The sequence below is a fragment of the Balaenoptera physalus genome (assembly GCF_965194825.1).
Source record: "Balaenoptera physalus genome assembly, chromosome: 9".
NCBI lineage: Eukaryota > Metazoa > Chordata > Mammalia > Artiodactyla > Balaenopteridae > Balaenoptera > Balaenoptera physalus.
The window spans coordinates 98,417,898-98,437,127 of NC_138888.1; the positions used below are offsets into that span (position 1 = coordinate 98,417,898).

General features: G+C 49.4%; 1 long non-coding RNA gene and 1 pseudogene across 2 annotated transcripts; both read left to right on the plus strand.

Annotated features, from left to right (window-relative positions):
* Positions 1–11,539: 11,539 nt before the first annotated feature.
* LOC309666568 (non-histone chromosomal protein HMG-14 pseudogene) lies at positions 11,540–13,085 on the plus strand (annotated as a pseudogene). Its single transcript has one exon. The product of its transcript is annotated as a non-histone chromosomal protein HMG-14 pseudogene (transcript).
* A 258-nt stretch (positions 13,086–13,343) lies between these two features.
* Positions 13,344–17,984, plus strand: LOC309666674. Its single transcript, XR_014267230.1, has 5 exons — positions 13,344–13,925; positions 16,843–17,087; positions 17,196–17,357; positions 17,479–17,663; positions 17,882–17,984. It is a non-coding gene; the product is annotated as an uncharacterized lncRNA (long non-coding RNA).
* Positions 17,985–19,230: the final 1,246 nt, after the last annotated feature.

The following is a 19,230-nucleotide window of genomic DNA, read 5'->3' on the forward strand; positions in this document are numbered from 1 at the left end:
GGCCAGCGTGGCAGGAGTGCTTTTCCAAAGGTGTGCGAATCATCTCCATTGCAGACGACTGTGGCCTTCCTCCAGGGCCTCAGGGTCTGCATTATGACTCTCCCATGGGGGCTTGCTGTAAATTGCACATGGCATTATTTTCCCACCACTGATACCCCTCAGACTATAGGATGTGCAGGATCACTTAGCCCAAAAGACGGGGCTTGCCATCAGCACAGCCTTGGACCCGCCAGTGTCCTTTTCTGCTCCCAAGTCCACTAAAGCCTGTTAGAGATGCAAGTTCTCAGAACGCACCCCAGACCTATTGAGGTCTGGGGGTCAGGTGCATTCATCTGCATTTTAACCTTCTTGGGGTCCAGCTCTGGTGCTGGGGTCGTGCCAGCCTCAAGTATGAACGTTCCTATCATACGCTGGGAAATGGGGGCTGGGGGATGACCACCAGGTGGGTATGGATCCAGTGGACCCGCGTGGGCCAGGACTCCATTTGTCACCTGACTGCCACAGGTCCGCACTCCAGCAGGGGGCCACGATGATGCCCTAAGCCCCTAGGTATCCATGCCAACTAGGACCCTGTGTCCAGTTGCCCACGATGTTTGGGTATTCTCTTTTTCCAGTGTACATTACCTGCGTAAGTGGCCGTAGGTTCCTGGATGTGAAGGACTCCGGAATCATTACCATGTACAGTTGCCACAACACTGCCAGGTCCTTCCTCCTGCAGGTCACTGGGTTTCAGGTTTGAAGACTGGCTTCCGTCCGGAGGCTGGGCAACAGCAGGACTTTTTACTGTGGCTGCTGCCCTCAGCCTCCTGATCACCCAGCTTGATGTTTTATGTACAGACTAAGTAGTACCCCTATTGGCTACCCAGATATTTTCCCCCTAGAGATGCCATGTTCCATTAACCCCTGTGAGACTGGCCCTTGGACCTGGCCACTCACGATTGCATCTTCCTGGCTTTGGAGGGTTGAGTGGCTTCACTGAGCCTCTTGTTTGGGGAAGGGTGGTCATCACCCCGACTGCTCTCAGAGACCCTAGTTTAGCACGCAACCTGTGCCACTGTAGTGATAATTAGCACCTCCAGCACATTACACAATTATCCTTTTTGTTTTTGGCTGAGCCACACGGCTCGTGGGATCTCTGCTCCCCGACCAGGGATTGAACCCGGGCCACTCCTAATCCTTTCTTTTTACCAATCCTTTCTTTTTAAAGTTCTAGTCTCTTAGCATATTTGATTATAGTGCAGTATTGTTGTCTATATTCATTATACTATGCGTTAGATCTCTATAGCTTATTTACTACTTATTGTAAGTTTGTGCCGTTAAACTACATCTCTCTTATCCCCCAGCCCCCTGACCTCTGGTAACCACCATCTGTACGAATTTGGCTTTTTAAAATTCCACGTGTAAGTGACACCATACTTGACTTGTCCTTCTCTGTCTGACTTAGCACTGCGTGCTCAGGGTCCATCCATGTTGCTGCCAATGGCAGGATGCCCTCCCTTCTCTGGCTGAATAATATTCCACTGTGTGTATACACACCTTAGCTTCTTTGTCCTCATCCGCTGATGGGCAGTGTGGTTGCTTCCATATCTTGGCTACTGTGAATAATGCTGCAACAGACATGGGAGTGTAGCTGTCTCTCTGAAAGGATTGTGTTCTCTTTAAAGGCTGAATAACATTCCGCTGTCTGACTTTGAGCCTTTAAATGCATTCTTCCACCTTTTGCTACGTGCCAACATTTCTGCTTCACTTAGTGTGGGCTACTGTTTTCTCTGTTTCTGGGAGCCATCCTAGTAGTGAGATTGCCTCATCTCGGGACCTTTGTCAGGTATTAGACTCTCTGTCTGTCGAAAGTGCTCACAAAATGGATAACCTCCCCCTTATCCAACCTTATGTTCTGCCTGCTCTTCATCCAGTACCACCAGCATCTGGTCCTTGCATCCTCTCCAGGTTCCTGCTGGCACAAGCTGGCTAGCTTCCGCAGCAACTTAACAGGGCAGCACACGCCCAGCCAGCCTGTGGTTAGTTATTGGCCTAAAAGCCTGTGGAGCAGATCCTGAGGGGTTTGGGGGAGGCACACATTGTGTCTGTATTGTCTTCAAGCAAGCAGGGGATGTTAGTTTTTGGTTTTTTAAAAAAATTTAATTTACTTATTTATTTTTGGCTGCGTTGGGTCTTCGTTGCTGCACACAGGCTTTCTCTAGTTGCGGCGGGTGGGGGCTACTCTTCGTTGTGGTGCATGGGCTTCTCATTGCGGTGGCTTCTCTTGTTGTGGAGCACAGGTTCTAGGCGCACGGGCTTCAGTAGTTGTGGCGCGCGGGCTTAGTAGTTGTGGCACATAGGCTTAGTTGCTCCGTAGCATGTGGGATCTTCCCGGACCAGGGCTCAAACTGTGTCCCCTGCATTGGCAAGCGGATTCTTAACCACTGCACCACCAGGGAAGCCCCGGGATGTTAGCTTTTAACAGGGCTGTCTGGGCCACTCCTGCAGGCTTGGAGGGATTTGGTAACAAAGATTTTCACGGGCATCAACCCAGATATCAGGGTCCCAACCTTTTCCACCCTTGTCAGAGCCATCCTTCTTTCAACGGAAGCTTCACTCTGGAGCTCAGTTACTCTCTGTGGGTGAAGGCCTGGGCCTCAGCATTCTCTGCTCTCCTGCAGAAAGTGAGAACCTCTTTTCCAGCAATGAGGTTCTGGCTTTCACACTTGTCTATAACTGTGTTAACTGCACTCAGCCTTTCACTGAGATTTTCTAGGCAGTGGTTCTCAAGGTGTGGTCCCCCAAAGCAGTATCAGCGTCACCTGGGAACCTGTGAGAGATGTAAATTCTCAGAACTCGCCCCGTAGTGACCAGAAAATCTGGGCCTGGGGTGCCACAATCTGTTCTAACCAGCCCTCGGGGTGACTCCTGCCTTCTAAACTCGATAATTACTGTTCTCCTTCAGAACTTCAGTCAAGCTTAACAAAGCCGCCTAATTCCTCTGTTGTCCCATTTCCTTGACATTATACACTAAGTTGATTAGTGATGGAAGTTCCCTCTTGGATCATGACCTCGTGCCCGAGGCTGTCTGTGCTTCACCAGACACTTGTGTGGGCTCCAGGCAGTAGGGCTCCAGCACCAAAACCCCATCTTTTTGCCCGATTTGGGGGGACCACTCCTGACGTAATTATCACAAGTGTAGTTTCTCGGGAAGCAGATTTTGAGATGGTATAATGCGCAGATGCTCCTTAGGGAGCGCTCTTGGGTCAGGCAGGTGCGGAGGGGAGAGGAAGGAAGCGGACCGGCAAAGGGGCACGTGGGCCTAAGACGCAGGACAGGTGCTAGGACAGGTGTTAGCCGGCCCCCAGCCTTCCACCTCCACCTGGTCAGGCGTCTGGATGTGGGAAACCATGCGGGGCCGGGACGGGGACGCTTGGGGGGGGGGGGTCGGGGGCGTGGTGGCCACGGGAGGGGGACACCGCGGGCAGTGAGGGGGCCCGCAGGGCGGCTCTGTTCAGCTGAGGTCCGGCCTGGGTGCCCACAGGCTAGGCCTTTGTGCCTCTCCCTCTCCCCGCAGCCGGGGTCATTCTGGAAGGCCGGGTGGGTTGACACGCCCGGAGCTCAGCGCGCACTGAGGTTCCTGCCTTCACGAGGACGAAGACGGGCCTGATGACCGGGCTTTAAGGGAGCCTAGAGAGTCGGGGTCTGCGGGGCCGTGGCGGAGGTTAGGTGGAGGAGGCAGCCCGTGCGTCCCGGGATGTCCGCGCGCGGCACACCTGCTGCTGGTGTGTGCGCCGTTTCCTCAGCAGGTAGACGAGCGCAGCTCTCAGTGCCTTACCCGATAAATGAAGAGGCGGTCTTGAGGGTGACTGTCCATTGCAGGTTCAAGCGAGACCAGAAGGTGTCTTCCTCATCGGCCTCTTTCCCTTCCTCGTTCTGGGTTTCCATGTTGTCCAAGGAAAGACATTCTCAAGGGCAGAGGGTGGGCTATTACCCGGTTATCACCAATGTCCTCTCATGTCGACTATTCCGAGGACTCTTCCGGACATCCCTTTTGATATATTTCTATCAGGGTTCTGAAGTTTTCCTTTGCTGAAGAACAAACGAACTAACGAGTCCATTTAGGACTAAGCAAGGACCGGGGTCTCCCTCGGGAGACATTCTGGGGGCTCTGGCTTCGGGGCGAGGCTGGGGGCAGGTGTGGAATTCTCACCGGCTCCTCACGGGGGGTTGTAAGTCTCATCCTTTTTTTTTTTTTTTTTAAATATTTATTTATTTAGGCTGCGCTGGATCTTAGTTGCGGCATGTGATCCTTCTAGCTGCAGCACGCGGACTCTTAGTTGCGGCATGCACACGGCCTATGGGATCTAGTTCCCTGACCAGGGATCGAACCAGGGCCCCCTGCATCAGGAGCCTGGTCTTACACGCTGAACCACCAGGGAAGTCCCAAGTCTTGAATAGATGGTTTTGCGGAATGATGTGGATAAGTAAGCTTATCTATTTTTCCTTTTACCTATTCCCTTTATAAATATGGTTATGTACAGGAAATTTAAACATTTAGAGTGCTTGGGAAACTGGTAAAACTCTGAGACAAGAGGCCTTTTGTGTTACTTTTACAGAACTAGCCGGATGTGTGATTGATAAGATGGTCCTCCATCCGGTGGCTAACTCTGGGGTCAGCTCTCGGGACTAGGAACTGACCACATTTGGAAATGCCATAATTCTCTTAGAAATAATAGGAAAAAAAAAAAAAAGCCCGCAAAAGGGCATGGAGGCCAAACCATCAGAGTCAATGTAGTCTTTGTCAGGGCTGTGGGATCCTTGACAAGGCTTGAGAAAAGCTCAGTAAAAAGTAACTCGTTGTCTTTGTATGGCAAAGCAAGCCCCATGGACATTTAAAGGGAGTGGGATGTTTATATAATGCAAAGTATCCTTGACAAGGACGGTCAGGAGGGTGGAGCAGCTCACACCCCTAGAGAAAGGGCGGCCATGGGAGCAGACTTGGAGTCTCACACCCAAGCCTAGCAGTATTTCCAGAGCCCTGGAGAGGATGCCTGGGTGGGTGGAGGGAGCTGGGGAGGAAACTTGCTGACCCCTTCTCATACTACAGTTATCAGAAAGAATGAAACAAATGAGGTAAATGTTCAACTCCCAAAATTAGAGAAAACAGAATCATCTTAAGGAAACAACAACTAAGGAAATAAAACGATTAGAGCAGAAACCCGTGGAATACAAAACACTAGGAAAAGCAAAGCCAGAAGCTGGTTCTTTAAAAATATTAGTGAGACATGAGTCCATATTGATACAAATAAATGACTGAATAAATAAGCCAGGGAGAATAGACAAACTTCCCATGCAGAAAAATTCTAAGTAATTCATGCAGATACTCTGCCCTCCAGGGGGTGGAACCACACTCCTTGTGTTTTAATTAGGTGTGGGCTGCACAGAGTGACTGACTTCCAAGACTGCGGTCTGGAAGGGTGTTTGAGTGTAACTTTCCAGTGGAGAAACCTGACAAGCCTACCTTGGCTACAGTGATCAAGGTCAACATGGAGAGTGAAGTCAGGTTGATTGTACACACCTTTGATATGATGGGATGGCACATCACCTCTCCAGCTTCTTTCCCCAAACTCAAAACTCCAGTCTAATCATGAGAAAAGAATCAGACACATGTCAATAGAGGGGCATCTTATAACATACCTGACCAGTACTCCTTAAAATTATCAAGGTGTAAAACAAGGAAAGTCTAAGGAGCTACAACAGCCAAGAGGAGCCTACGGTGACGTGATGATTAAATGTAGTACAGGACCCCAGAACAGGAAAAGAACAGTAGGTAAAAACTAAGGGAATCCGAATAAAGTGTGGACTTTAGTTCCTAGTAATTATAGATATTGGTTCATCAGTGTGTTAAAAGATGAACTGACACTAACAACAAACTATCAAAAAGAGGAATTAAAGAAACAATCTCACAATCGCATTGAAAAGAATAAAATACCTAGGAATAACCCTACCTAAGGAGATAAAAGACCTGTACTTGGAAATCTATAATACCCTGATGACATTGAAGATGACACAAACAGATGGAAAAATATACCGTGTTCATGGTGTGGAAGAATTAATATCGTTAAAATGACCGTACTAAACCAAGGCAATCTACAGATTTAATACAATTCCTATCAAAATACCTAGGACTGGGCTTCCCTGGTGGCACAGTGGTTAAGAATCCGCCTGCCAATGCAGGGGACACGGGTTCGAGCCCTGCTCCGGGAAGATCCCACATGCCACAGAGCAACTAAGCCCGTGCACCACAACTACTGAGCCTGTGCTCTAGAGCCCGTGAGCCACAACTACTGAGCCCGCGTGCCACAACTACTGAAGCCTGCACGTCTAGAGCCCGTGCTCTGCTACAAGAGAAGCCACCGCAATGAGAAGCCTGCGCATCACAACAAAGAGTAGCCCCGGCTCGCTGCAACTAGAGAAAGCCTGTGTGCAACAACGAAGACCCAATGCAGCCAAAAATAAAATAATTAAGTAAAAAAAATACCCAGGACTTCTTTCACAGAACTAGAACAGGTAATCCTAAAATTTGTTTTGTGTATACTGAAGAATCCTTGCATTCCTGGGATAAACCCCACTTGATCATGGTGTATGATCCTTTTAATGTGTTGTTGGATTCTGTTTGCTAGTATTTTGTTGAGGATTTTTGCGTCTATATTCATCAGTGATATTGGTCTGTAATTTTCTTTTTTTGTAGTATCTTTGTCTGCTTTTGGTATCAGGGTGATGGTGGCCTCATAGAACGAGTTTGGGAGTGTTCCTTCCTCTGCAATTTTTTGGAAGAGTTTGAGAAGGATGGGTGTTAGCTCTTCTCTAAATGTTTGTTAGAATTCACCTGTGAAGCCATCTGGTCCTGGACTTTTGTTTGTTGGAAGATTTTTAATCACAGTTTCAATTTCATTACTTGTGATTGGTCTGTTCATATTTTCTATTTCTTCCTGGTTCAGTCTTGGAAGGTTATACCTTTCTAAGAATTTGTCTATTTCTTCCAAAACCTGCTTTCTTGAGTAATCATTAACTTACAGGGGTGTCCCATACGTCTTTCTTTACTTCCAATCCCCTGTGGGATTAACTATTTAATCAACTACTTTGTCCCTTTACTCTGTCCCTATCACATAGAGTAACCCATGCATTTAGGAAATCACTTCTGACTGTGGACTCTGCCATATTGCACGCTTACGATTCTAAGTATTACAGAGGACTTCTACGATGTGTCCAGTTTTATCATCAATAGGTATAAGCAAGCTTCCCCAAATATCCACCTATTCAGCCTCCACATGATTGGAAACTTGGAAATTTAGTCTTTCGAAAGAGACTGAACTTTCAAAAATCAGGAGAAAAACTATCATTGCCTTGATTGAAAGGATTTTATTGGGAAACGTTACAGGATCCTTATGTATCGCCCAGAAGTAAACGATCTTTGGAAGAGAACTACCAGACCAAGAGCTTCAGATCAAGCCAATGATGATGTTAGAGAGGGGAGATTTCCCCTTCTATCCCTCTCGAGTTCTTGTGGCTGGACTAATAATAAAATCGACACAAGACATAATAACAGAAGAAAAAGAAACACATTTGAATTGTGCCACTGAGGTCTCATAGAAACGGGACCTCAGAAGTGGCCAAAGAGGCAGCTTTTATAATTTTTAGGCAAAGAAACAATAACTCTGTGAGAAATTGACAGCGAAAAGAGAGCTTTGGGTGCGCAGTTAGTGAAGAATCTAAACAGAGTTTGGGTTTGGGTAGTAAAGGAGCAACAAGGTGTGTTTATACAGGTTTCTCGGCCCCCAGTTCCCCATCGCTGGCGATAAGGGTGCCCTTCTACCCCGCAGGCAAGGAATCCACCTCTCACAGGGGAGATTTGTTTCCTGCTTCCAGGGAGGCAGGAGGGTCAAAATTTCCCTCTTGCCTCAGCTCTTTCTTACATTACTTTAATTCAAAATAGTCAACATGCCATGATGGCATATTTTGCCCCACCCTGAACCCAACGATGACATGAAGTAGATAACTTCAACTCCAGACAAGAAAACAAGATACATCTTTGGTAACAGCGCCAGCCTTTTTCATTTTGCTCTATTGTCACTGTCCTTTGGTGCCCCCTAGCGGTGAACGGAAAGGTTTCACGACTCTTTCACAGATCTACAGGCACACCTCCGAGATACTGGGGGTTTTTGGGTCCAGACCACTGCCATAAAGTGAATATCGCAATAAAACGTCACATGAATATTTTCATTTCCCAGTGCATATAAAAGTTATGTTTAACCTACACTGTAGTCTATTAAGTGTGCAATAGCATTATATCTAAAAAAATGTACATCCCTTAATTAAAAATACTAAATTGCTAAAAACTGCTAACCATCATCCGAGCCTTCAATAAGTCTTAATCTTTTTGCTGGTAGAAGGTCCTGCCTGGATGCTGGTGGCTGCTGACTGATCAGGGTGATGGTTGCCAAAGGTCGGGGCAGCTGGGGCAGTTTCTAAAATAAGACCACAGTGACGTTTGCCACATGGATTGACTCTTCCTTTCAGGAACAGTTTCTTTGTAGCATGCAGCGCTGTTTGATAGCATTTTACCCATAGTAGAACTTCTTTCAAAATTGGAGTCGTTTCTCTCAAATTCTACCACTGCTTTTTCAACACAGTTTATGTTGATAAAGCATAAAAAAATCTCATTTGAAATCTTTTGTTGTCATTTCAGCGATCTTCACAGCGTCTTCACCAGGAGTAGATTCCACCTCAAGAATCCAGTTTCCTTGTTCATCCATAAGAAGCAACTCCTCATCCATTCAAGTTTTATCCTGAGACTGCAGAAATTCGGTCACATCTTCAGTCTCCACTTCTGATTCTAGCTCTCCTGCTGTTTCCACCACATCTGCAGTGACTTCCTCCACTGGAGTCTGAACCCCTCCATGTCATCCATGAGGGATGGAATCAACTTCTTCCAAACTCCTGTTAATGTTGATTAGTGTGATTCTTCCCATGAATCACAAATGTTCTGTTCTTAATGGCATCTAGGATGGAGAATACTTTCCAGAAGGTTTTCAATTGACTTTGCTCAGATTCATCAGAGGAATCACTATCTATGGCATCTGTAGCTTTGCGAAAGGTATTTCTTCCCTTTTTTAAAATTTAGTTATTTATTTTTGGCTGCATTGGGTCTTCGTTGCTGTGTGTGGGCTTTCTCTAGTTGCGGCGAGCTGGGGCTACTCTTCGTTACGGTGTGGGGCTTCTCATTGCGGTGGCTTCTCTTGTTGCGGAGCATGGGCTCTAGGCACGCGGGCTTCAGTAGTTGCGGCTCGCGGGCTCAGTAGTTGTGGCGCACGGGCTTAGTTGCTCCGCGGCCAGTGGGATCTTCCTGGACCGGGGCTCAAACCCATGTCCCCTGCATTGGCAGGTGGATTCTTAACCACTGCGCCACCAGGGAAGCCCAGTGAAATGTATTTCTTAAATAATGAGACTTAAAATCAAATGACTCCTTGATCCGTGGGCTGCAGAATGGATGTTATATTACCAGGCATGAAAACGACATGAATCTCGTTGTCCATCTCCACCCGAGCTCTGGGGTGACCAGGTGCCTTGTCAACGAGCAGTAATATTTTGAAAGGAATCTTTTTTTCTGAGCAGTAGGTCTCAACAGTGAGCTTAAAATATTTAGTAAATCATATTGTAAACAGATGTGCTGTCATGCAGCCTTTTTGTTCCACTTACAGAGCACAGGCAGCATAGATTGAGGATAATTCTTAAGGGCCCTAGGATTTTTGGAATGGTAAATGAGCATTGGTTTCCACTTAAAGTCGCCAGCTGCATTAGCCCCTAAAAGGGGAGTCAGCCTGTCCTTTGAAGCTTTACAGCCTGGCAGTGACTTCTCCTCTCTAGCTATGAAAGTCCTAGATGGCATCTTCTTCCAGTAGAAGGCTGTTTCATCTGCATGAAAATCTGTTGTTTTAGAGTAGCCACCTTCATGAATTATCTTAGCTAGACCTTCTGGATAACTTGCTGCAGCTTCTCCATCAGCACTTGCTGCTTCACCTTGCACTTTGTTGTTATGGAGACGGCTCCTTTCCTTCGACCTCATGGACCAGCCTCTGCTGGCTTCATACTTTCCTTGTGCAGCCTCCTCACCTCTCTCAGCCTTCAGAGAATTGAAGAGAGTCAGGGCCTTGCTCTGGATTGGGTTTTGGCTTCAGACGATGCTGTGGCTGGTTTGATCTTCTGTCCAGACACGAAAACTTTCTCCGTATCAGCACTAAGACTATTCGCTTTTAACTTCCTTCAAGAACTTTTGTTCTGCATTCACAACTTGGCTTTTTGGTGCAGAAGGCCCAGCTTTCAGCCTGTCTCGGCTTTCCTTACTAAGCTTCATCATTTCTAGCTTTTGAGGTATACTGAGAGACGTGCAACTCTTCCATTCACTTGAACACTTGGAAGCCATTGTAGGGATATTAATTGGCCTAACTGCAATATTGTGTGTCTCAGGGAACAGGGAGGCCCGAGGAGAGGGAGGGAGATGTAGGAATGGCCGGTCGATGGAGCAGTCAGAACACACACAACATTTATTAAGTTTGCCAGCTCGTATGAGTGCAGTTCTTGGAGCCCCCAAATAATTATAGATTAGAGGCCACTGCAACAAATATAATAGTAATGAAAAAATTTGGAATGTTGTGAAAATTGCTGAAGAGTGACACAGAGACCCAAAGTGAGCAAATGCTGTTGGAAGAATGGTGCCGGCAGACTTGACCCATGCAGAGTTGCCACAGACCTTCAATTTATAGAAAATGCAATATCTGTGAAGCTCAATAAAGTGAACTGTCATGAAGCGGGGGTCACCTATACACATTTAAACTTAATCCTCTGTAGGATGTGGAGAAAAGGGAACCCTTCCACACTGTTGGTAGGAATGTAAATTGGTGCATCCAGTATGGAGAACAGTGTGGAGGTTCCTCAGAAAACTAAAAACAGAACTACCATATGATCCAGCAATCCCACTCCCAGGCATATATCTGGAGAAAACTCTAATTTGAAAAGATACGTGCACCCCTATGTTCATAGCAACACTATATACAAGAGCCAGGACATGGAAACAACCTAAACGTCCATTGACAGATGAATGGATAAATATGTGGTACATGTATACAATGGAATATTACTCAGCCATAAAAAAGAATGAAATAATGCCATTTGCAGCAACATGGATGGACCTGGAGATGCTCATACCAAGTGAAGTAAGTCAGAGAAAGACAAATATCATACGACATCACTTATATGAGGAATCTAAAATATGACACAAATGAACTTATCTATGAAACAGAAACAGACTCCCAGACATAGAGAACAGACATGTGGTTGCCAAGGGGGAGGGGGGAGGGGGGATGGAGTGGGAGTCTGAGATTAGCAGATGCAAAGTATCATACATAGGATGGATCAACAACAAGGTCCTGCTGTAGAGCACGGGGAACTCTATTCGATACCCTGTGATAAACCATAACGGAAAAGAATATGCAAAAGAATGTGTATAGGCAGGTCCCAGCAGCTGGGGGTGGGGCTTGGGAGGGGCGGTGGCGGAGGCCAGGCAGCCCGCTTCCCGAAGGCTTTCTGCGCCACGCCCGCCAGCAGTCACCCCGCAGGCGCCGGCCCCCGGACCAGGACGCCCAAGAGCAAGGTCAGCTCCCCCAGGGAGCGGCGAAGGAGGAGCCCAAGAGGAGATCAGGTGAGCTTGTCAGTTAACCGGCTCCTGCGAAAGTGGAACCAAAGCCAAAAAGGGCGGCGGGAAAGGATAAATCTTCAGACAAGGAAGTGCAAACAAAAGGGAAAAGGGGAACAAAGGGAAAACAGGCCGAAGCGGCTAACCGGGAGACTAACGAAGACTTACCTGCAGAAGGCGGAGAAACTAAAAACGAGGACAGCCCGGCCCCTGACGAGGCAGGAGGGAAAGAAGCCAAGTCTGATTAATACCACACACCCGGTCCTATCAGCGGTCCCTGTCTCCCTTCTTGCACGATCCAGAGGAATATTTTTAGCAACCATTTTGTAAATGCAAGCTTATTAGGAGTTCTAGAAACATTTTTTAAAAGGAGGCTATCCCACCTCATCCCATTTTTTTAAGTGTAAATGCTTTTTTTTAAAGAGGTGAAATCATTTGCTGGTTGTTTATTTTTTGGTACAACCAGAAAATAGTGGGATATTTTTTGAATTTTCCTCACAGCGTTAATCCTGACCTTCTGTTCTATCAATATTGGACATTGACCTCCAAATAATGAACTATTAATACGTATGCTGACTTATGAAACAAGCTTACAGCAGTAGAAACAAATGTCCCTCGGTGACTCCCCGGCCTCCGCGTTAAGGGGCTAATAATTGTCCTGCTTTTCATTGTGATCAATGATACTTAAACTCCCCATTCCGGTTGTGCATCACTGACGTGCTACTTTTTTAAAAAATTGAAATTATATGTATAATATATATATATAATATATATATATTTGTTGTTGTTGTTACAAAACTAGTCCAGGTTTATTGCTGAGATGCTAGAGCGGGGCGCCGCCCTTAGGATTAAGGCCACGGCGGTGTCTGGATCCGAGGATGGAACCGTGACCATCCACACTGGACGCCGTGGCCAGTTTGTGGCCTCACTAAGGCCCCCGGGAGCCACGTTGCCTGGACCTGTGTCCCACCTGGCGCTGGGCTCTGCGGGCCAGATTGTGGTGCGGAGCTCAGCGCGGGAGCGTCTCGGGCTCAGGTCACCTACTCCTCGCACGTGTACTCGGTGACCGGGAGGCTGCGAGCTTCCCTGCCCTTGGCAGAGCAGCCCACAGCCCTCGCGGTGACGGGGGACTCTGTTCTGCTGGGCACGGCCCGGTGTGCCCTGAACAAACTGCTGCCGGCCGCGCCGCCCCTGCCCAGAAGGTGCCCGTCCGCAGCGTGGCTATGACCCAGGAGTGCAGCCACGTGCTCGTGGACCTGGAAGACGCCAAGCTTATCGTGGTGGGCGCAGGGCAGCCCTCTGAGGTGAGCAGCTGCCAGTTTGCGCGGGAGTTGTGGCGGTCCTCCCGGCGCATCTCCCAGATGTCGCCTGGGGAGACAGAGTACAAGCCGGGAGAGGCGCGCTGACAGCCTGCCCGCCCCGGGAGGCTCCGCCCGGCCCCGCCCCCGGGAGGCCCCGCCCCGGGAGGCCCCGCCCCCCGGGAGGCCCCGCCCCCTGGGAGGCCCCGCCCCCTTGGAGGCCCCGCCCCCTTGGAGGCCCCGCCCCGGAGTCCGCGGGAACCGAGGAGGGGCGACCTCCAGCCCACACTCTGGCAGGGGGTGGGCGGGGCCCCGCCGCTGCCCAGCTCAGGGATTGGTGGGCGATGTCACTCCAGGAAGCCCCGCCCCTCGCCGGCAGAGGGCCCGTCTGGAGTCCCAGCACTGGTCTCAGCACAGTCTGGGGTGGGGACCCCAGGTTCACCGAGCAGCACCGCCGGGGCCTGGAGTCAGAATATGTGCCCGCCCACCTGCACGAGTGGATCGACCTCATCTTTGGCTACAAGCAGCGGGGGGCCGGCTGCGGAGGAGGCCCGCAACGTCTTCCGTTACTGCACCTATGAGGGGGCCGCCGACCTGGACCCAGCGGCGAGTGAGCGGAGCAGAAAGCTCTGGAGGGCATTATCAGCAGCTTCGGGCAGACTCCCCGGCAGCTGCTGAAGGAGCCTCATCCCGCTCGGCTGTCAGCTGAGGAAGCAGCCCAACGCCCTCCACGTCTGGACGCTAACTCGCCTAGCATCTTCCAGCACCTAGACCAGCTCAAGGCCTTCTTCGCGGAGGTCATCAGTGATGGCGTGGCCCTAGTACTGGCCCTGGTTCCCCACCGGCAGCCCCACTCCTTCATCACGCAGGGCTCTGCAGACCTGCTGGTGACCGTGAGTGCCAGTGGGCTGCTGGGCACCCACAGCTGGTTGCCCTATGACCGTAACTTAAGCAACTACTTCAGCTTCAGCAGTATATCTATTCTTTTTCAGATTCTTTCCCATTTAGGTTATTACAAGATACTGAGTACAATTCCCCGTGCTCTACAGCAGGTCCTGTTGTTTATCTATTTTATACATAGTAGTGTGTGTATGTTAATCCCAAACTCCCAATCCATCCCTCCCCTCCCCCCTTCCCCTTTGGTAACCATAAGTTTATTTTCTATGTCTGTGAGTCTGTTTCTGTTTTGTAAATAAGTTCATTTGTATCATATTTTAGATTCCACATATAAGCGATATCCTATGGTATTTGTCTCTCTGTCTGACTTACTTCACTTAGTATGATAATCTCTAGGTCCAACCATGTTGCTGCAAATGGTATTAGTTCATTCTTTTTATGGCTGAGTAATATTCCATTGTGTATATGTACCACATCTTCTTTATCCATTCATCTGTTGGTGGACACTTACGTTGCTTCCATGTCCTGGCTGTTGTATATAGTGTTGCTATGAACAGTGGGGTGCATGAATCTTTTCGAATTAGAGTTTTCGTCTTTTCTGGCTATATGTCCAGGAGTGGGATTGCTGGATCATATGGTAGCTCTATTTTTAGGTTTTTAAGAAACCTCCATCCTGTTCTCCACAGTGGCTGCATAAGGTACTCTTTTTATGTGGACAACAGGACTTCATCTGATTATTACCAAAACCTATCTTGCGTATATGGAGTAACGTTTAGAAACTTTCCAATTTTAAAACACCTACTCCTACAGAAAACTGCTTCTCTGAGAAAGATACTCAGAGACCCAAAACGAGGGAAGAATGGACTATTCAGCAGAGCTTGCAAGAGACCTGGCCAGATAACTAAGTCCCTCTTCATCTCCATTCTGAGTGCTCCCATTCCAGTGGTAGAAATAATCTAACTAGAAAAGGTGGTCCAAAATTTGTCTCTGGTTATGGATAATTACGCAGCCTTTGTTTCCTTCTTGGCCAGCTAAGAACTTCGTTTTTTAGCAAACACTGCTTGCTAGCCGGGTTCACTATTGGTCAGCGAGAATAATTTGTGGTTGGTTAAAAGAAAAGATGACCTGGCTTTCTAGAACAGATTCAGATGGAATAGGACCTGATTTCATGGCCTGGTTTTGAAATCTAGGCTCTTTCCTTTGCAGCCTATTAATAGGATTGATAATCACTTTGTTTCTAGTAATTATCTGTATCCTGTCCAGTCTTAAGTGCTACTGTGCAGTCATGATCTCTTTTTATTTATTATTATTATTATTATTATTATTATTATTATTATTTTGGCTGTGCTGTGCGGCTTTGTGGGCTCTTAGTTCCCTGACCAGGGATTGAACCTGTGCCCCCTGCAGTGGAAGCGTGGAGCCCTAACCACTGGACTGCCAGGGAATTCCCTCATGATCTTTTAAGATGATTCATCACCTCATCTTGCAACCAAAGGCACATGGAACTAACTGTAGTGGAGATGCAGACCGTGTTCTCCAAATAACCGTGTGATCCATGGATTTTGATGATGGGATGGTGGGTCTGAACCCTGTAGATGAATGTCCTTTGTCTTCTGTCTTTTTGCCTTAGGCCAAAAAGGGAGACTGAAAAGTGAAAAAACAGACCCACAAGTTGCAGCAGGAAGCTGGCAGATAAACTCTAACAAACATTTCTTGACAAACATAAACGTCTCTTGCAGAACATTTTCACTAGTCAAGACCACTCAGTGATTGTGATGGAACAGATGGGGAAAGACCACTTACTCTGTAACTAGATTTGAAACCAGGCAGAGACAATGACACTCTGCAATCAAGACGAATTTATCTGGGAATTCCCTGGTGGTCCAGTGGTTAGGGTTTTCACTGCCGAGGGCCTGGGTTCAATCCCTGGTTGGGGAACTACGATCCCACTAGCCATGTGGCAGGATTAAAAAAAAAAAAAAAAAAAGACCAATTAATATCCTTGCCTCCTAAGAATTGCCAAGATAACCACAAATTGTCCCATTTTAAAAAAAAAATTATTTATTTATTTTGGCCGCGCTGGGTCTTAGTTGCGGCATGCGGGCTCTTAGTTGCGGCATGCGGGCTCTTAGCTGCGGCATGCTGGCTCTTAGTTGCGGCATGCATGTGGGATCTAGTTCCCCGACCAGGGAGTGAACCTGAGCCCCCTGCACTGGGAGAGTGGAGTCTTACCCACTGGACCACCAGGAAGTCCCACAAATTGCCCCATTTTTACAAAACTGGCCTCTGCTTCTCTAAACACTCCTTAGACTCATGCAGCCAAATCCCGTGATAGGCCCCCTCCCACCCATCCCATAAAGAGGCTCTGTGTTCCTCTCTCTTGATGCAGGAGAATAAACGAGGCCACTGTGTGGTCGGCAGGCGGCACCCTACGGTCTGAAGGTTTGTGCACGCACAAGGCACACGCTGAGTTCCAAACCCCCGAGGCGATGGTCTTAGAGGTGAAGCTTTGGGAGAGATCCTCATCATGAAGGTGATGAGTGTCCTTCTGAAAGAGGCCCTGGAGAGCTTGCTCGCCCCTTTAGCCACGTCAGGACACAGCCAAAAGGAGGCTCGCCAGACGCCAGATCTGCTGGTGCCTTGATCTTGGACTTCCCGCCTCCAGGACTGTGAGAAAGCCCGCAGCCCATGGGATTTTGTTACGGCAGTGCCTGTCTGAACCAGCGAGGCCACTTGGAAACCCCTGCTCCAGAACATTCCACCCCACAACCCCAGGCCTGGTTCACGCCCAGCAGGTCTGCTCCAAGATCTGTTCAGACTAGAATGAAGATTTTTTTTTTAATTTGTTTTTCTTCTTTTTATTTATTTATTTATTTATTTATTTATTTAATATTTGGCTGCATCCGGTCTTAGTTGCGGATTGCTCTGTAGTTTGCACCTCTAGTTGAGGCGCACGGGCTTAGTTGCCCTGCAGCAGGTGGGATCTTAGTTCCCCCACCAGGGATCGAACCTGCATCCCTTGCATTGGAAGGCGGATTCTCAACCACTGGATCGCCAGGGAAGTGCCTAGAATGAAGATACTTTTGAATTCCTGGGCATCAGGGAGGCAAACACGGATCAGATAATCCAATTTGGATGAAGGGATTGGTGAAGAGCAGGTAATTAGTTGGAATGGATTTTCTTGAGAGCAGCTGCAGGGCGAGGTCACCCCTCCCTAGGGTGGGTTGTTTAGAGACAATGTTTAGGCAGACCCTGGGCCTTTCCAGGTTTCTCTAAGTCCTGTTGGGATGAGTTCCTGGACTTGGCCCTACTCAGAATCGGCTGGCAGCAGTGGGGCGTGGAGATCAAGCCGTGGCGGACGGTGCCCGAAGACTTCACCTTTCCTTTGGAATTGTACATAGAAGAGGACCAGGAGGAGCCCACGTGTGGTGAGTGGTCCCTGCCCACGCCCCCTCCCCCTGCCTTTCTTCCCTTCCCCAGCCCCCGTCTGTCCTAGCCCATTCCCCGCCCCTCACCTCCCCTCACTGGTCCTCCCGCCCCGCCTCGCAGGCCCCCTGGACCGGACCTGTCCCGCATCATCGAGGCGCACAGCCAGACCCTCGTCCGGCTGGAGACGCGCTTCATGGCCACGGGCCGGACGCGCGTCCTCGCCGTGGGACCGGTTGAGTCCGGGCAGCGGCTGTTCCGCAGGATCTGGGGCCTCGGGAGCTGGGACCCCCAAAGCCGGGCCCGAGGTGGGTGACCTCAGAGGACTTGATGGTAGAGTCGCTGGCATCTCGGTTTCCTGGAGGATCAGCGGCCTGTCTGGGCATCCGGGGGCTCCCCCAGCTCTGCAGAAGGGGGCGCCCTCGGGGAGTGAGGGGAGGCCCCAGGAGACGCGTTTGGGGCAGGCGAGGCCCGGGCTGCAGTGACTGCCCTGGGGTCCCAGTGTCACCCCGCCCTCGCCCTGTAGACGCGAGATGCTGCCGTTGGTGCAGAACCTGCCCCTGACCCCGCCCGACCTGGCCGCCCCGCCGCGCATCGCGCTGGACCCGCCGGGCCTGTTTTCGTCCCACTTACAAAATGCTTGGCTCTAGACGCCTTTCGATTTTCGCTCTGGCAGTAAAAGGATTTTGCTCTCCCAGGGCAGTCGAGACGTGAGGGGAGTTTTGGGTCCGCGTCGGTAAAAAGACCTGAAGGGCATTGACACGAGGTGGCATTTGTGGCCCGGTCTCATCCCTCAAAGGCCGTAAGTCCCCCGGGGTGTAAGAAAGTGGTCCACCAGCAAGGATCCGCTAGAACAAGCGGCCCAGTGTGCAAAGCCTTTGGTGTGCTGCTCCGTCCTTTGGATGAACTTCTCTGGCCCACGAGGGGCTTCTGGGCCAGTGCAGGAGAAGCCAACAGGAAAGACAACTGCTTCTCTTAGACCTGGAGCTTCCTCAGGCTGCTCTGGGTTGAATGAAAACAGGGGCTTCTAGGAAAGGTCCTCTCCTAGAAGCCCAGGGTCCCCTTGGACCTTAAAAGGCAGACAAGAGGAGAAAGGCGGGAGTCCAGGTGGAGGCAGAAAGTGGTCCCCCGCCAGCGGCCTGGGAGGTGGGCACTAGGGCACTGTCCCCAGATTGCCAGCTGTAGGAGCTGGGATTGGTCGTGGTGGGGTGTTTCCGGTAGCAAAGCGTCCTGAGGTCTCTCAAGTCATGAATAAATTGACTAGTAAGGCTCTTAAGCCTCCATTCCAGAACTTCCCTGGGTGCCGAATCCTCACCTGGAGCTCTACCCGGGGTTATGGACTGGGGAAACTCCAAAGAGGGAGTTGTGACTGGTTTAAGCCAATCATGGCGGCTGCAGCCAGGTTCAGGAGTGAGCGTGTGACCTGCGTTAGTCTAATCAGGGGCCGGCAAAGGAGTTACATCCCACTGGGCTGGCGCCCCTCCCCCCTAAGAGGTCATCAAGGCGCTGTGTGGTGGCACCTTGTGGACAATGAGAGGAGCCCCCAGTACTTTCCTCCAGACCAGGAGGATGGCAGGCAGGACCGGAACGTTGACGATGTCACTGAACAATCGGCTCTGTCTGGAGCCACCCTGACCTTCAGTTATGCTGGATAATAGAATGTCCCCGGGTTTTCTTATACCCGCAGCCAAATCCATCCTAACCGATAGGTTACCTGTGGTCAGGTGGTGAGGGTTAAATTCGGTAACACCTGGGAAAGCCCTTATTGGCTCAACACTGGGCAGTCACTCAGCATGAGTTGCTACTTTTTAAGCTTTTTTTGGGACGTTACTTGATTTACGAGGTTGTGTTAGTTTCAGGTGCACAGCAAAGTGA